At 48.5% G+C, this 2,363-nt stretch overlaps 1 protein-coding gene across 1 annotated transcript in view; it reads right to left on the bottom strand.

Moving 5' to 3' along the window:
• The window catches only part of ppil2 (peptidylprolyl isomerase (cyclophilin)-like 2), a 34,871-nt gene that overhangs the window by 21,811 nt on the left and 10,697 nt on the right, over positions 1 to 2,363 (bottom strand). The gene's annotated exons all lie outside the window — the stretch shown is intronic.

The raw sequence follows: 2,363 nt of genomic DNA, 5'->3' as shown, positions 1-2,363 counted from the left end.
CTAAAGATGTGGGCAGATGTGCCAGAACTGGAGCTATCTAAAGTGAGGAAACAGCTGATGTACTGCACCCACACACACACCCACCTCCACACACACACAACACAACAACACACACACACACACACACACACACTTACACACTCCGCAGTACAGATCATGATGAGTCATGTTTGGGCCACGTCATGCTTCTGAAATACAGTGTGTCTTTTGCACGGTGTCACTTTTAGACATGACATGACAGAGCCTGATGTATCAAACTCTCACTGCCTTCATCTCCTCATCCACTGGTAGAGAAAGAGAAAGTGTGTGTGTATGCAAATTAGGATAGGTGCTATCTTCTGCACTGGTTTCTGTGCGATGGTGGTGGTGTCCAAAAAGCAGGATTCACCTTAGAATTTGCACACACACACACACACGGGCGTGCACACATGCACGCTCGCATGCACACACACTTACTTTAGACAACAGCAGTGTCTGTAAAAGTTTCAGTAAATCCCAGTCCTGATGTAAAGATTAAAAAAAAAAGACCGTCACACTCCGTGCGGTTCTGACTTGGAACGCGGGATTGGTATCAGACACCTGCGATCAGGCACCTGTGTTTGTTATGACGTCTTTCTCAAACTAACAAACAGACGTGCTTCATCCTGGTGCTGTGTGTACAGAGTAAAATTAAAAACTGCAAGTAAAATCTGGACTCAAGTCATTACAAAAACGGTTATAAAAAAAATTAAAGGTTTCAGGGGGAAAAAAAAAAGCGTGGTGTTTTGTATTTGATTTACATTTGAGGTGAATGTTGTTGAAGTAGTGCTTACTCAGATTGTTTTCCTGTCTGCTTTGTTCCTTTTATAAAAGTAAGAAATGTATTTATTTATTTATGAAAGAACGCAAGTCACTTTTTATTATCGGTTTTGAGCCGTTAGGGAAGTTCGAGAATTTAATGTTGTAGGAGGTAATAAAATGGTTAGTTCCTGTCATCTGTATGATATGGTAAGAAAACAACACTATAAGAATGAGGATAAGGACACAGTAATAGACCAATACTTATAGATATATACGGTAGGATAGCATAAAAAAACGGGAAGAATATTAAAGAATGATAAATACAAGGAGAGATACAGGAAAATACTAGATACAAGTAGAGATACTAGGAGACGGTGCCGGTACTGACACCATTGTGTGTGTTGATCGAGAAGAACTCCATTTGTATTAGATCTAAAATATGAAAAGGTAAACAGATCCCTGAAGCGCTGCAAACCTTCATCATCCGCTCGACCAACCGCTCTCGTCTACTCAGACGAGTTATATATAAACCGAGAGCGAAAGAGCGAGAGAGGGTGTGTGTGTGTGTGTGTGTGTGTGAGGGGTAAGAGAGGGAGGGAGAGAGTGTGTGTGAGTGTGAGAGGGAGAGAGAGAGAGAGAGAGAGAGAGAGAGAGAGAGTGAGTATGCGATAGAGAGTGGAGAGGGGGGGGTAAGAGAGGAGTGAAGCAGAGGAGAGAGCGCGTGAAGACGAGAATGTTAGAGGAGAGAGAGAGAGAGAGAGAGAGAATGTGAGAGAGAGAGAAGGAGTGAGAGAGCGTGAGAATGAGAGAGAAAGAGAGAGGGAGTGTGTGTGAGGGCGTGTGCGCGTGCGCGACGCCCGCGCGCGCGCGGGGTGGGCGTGTGTGTGTGTCGCGCGGGGGGAGTACGCGCCGCGGTGTGTGTGCGTGTGTGTGGTGCGTGAGTGCGTGCGCGCGCGCGCGGCGCGCGCGGGGACGATTCCGCGATGGGAGCGCGCGCGCGAGCGCCGAGAGAGCGCGCGCGCGCGAGCCAGCGCGACATGTCCCAGAGCGCGCGCCTGTTGCCCGCGCGAGGATGCAGAGAGAGACAGAGAGAAGGAATGAGAGAGAGTGAGAGAGAGAGAGAGAGAGAGAGAGAGAGGGAGTGTCAGAGAGAGAGAGTGAGCGAGAGAGAGGGGGAGTGTGTGAGAGAGAGCGTGTGAGAGAGAGAGAGAGAGAGAGAGAGAGAGGGGGAGTGTGTGAGAGAGAGCGAGTGAGCGAGAGAGAGGGGGAGTGTGTGAGAGAGAGCGTGTGAGAGAGAGAGAGAGAGAGAGAGAGAGAGAGAGAGAGAGAGTGTGTGTGAGAGAGAGAGTGAGCGAGAGAGAGGGGGAGTGTGTGAGAGAGAGCGTGTGAGAGAGAGAGAGAGAGAGAGAGAGAGAGAGAGGGGGAGTGTGTGAGAGAGAGAGAGTGAGCGAGAGAGAGAGAGAGAATGTGACAGAGCGTGTGAGAGAGAGAGAGAGAGAGTGAGCGAGAGAGAGAGAGAGAATGTGACAGAGCGTGTGAGAGAGAGAGAGAGAGAGAGAGAAATGAAAGATCGATTTACTAAG

The sequence above is a fragment of the Tachysurus fulvidraco genome, chromosome 9, assembly GCF_022655615.1.
Source record: "Tachysurus fulvidraco isolate hzauxx_2018 chromosome 9, HZAU_PFXX_2.0, whole genome shotgun sequence".
In the NCBI taxonomy this organism is placed as follows: Eukaryota; Metazoa; Chordata; class Actinopteri; order Siluriformes; family Bagridae; genus Tachysurus; species Tachysurus fulvidraco.
Note: the sequence above shows the minus strand (reverse complement) of the source record. Positions and strands in the feature narration are given on the sequence as shown.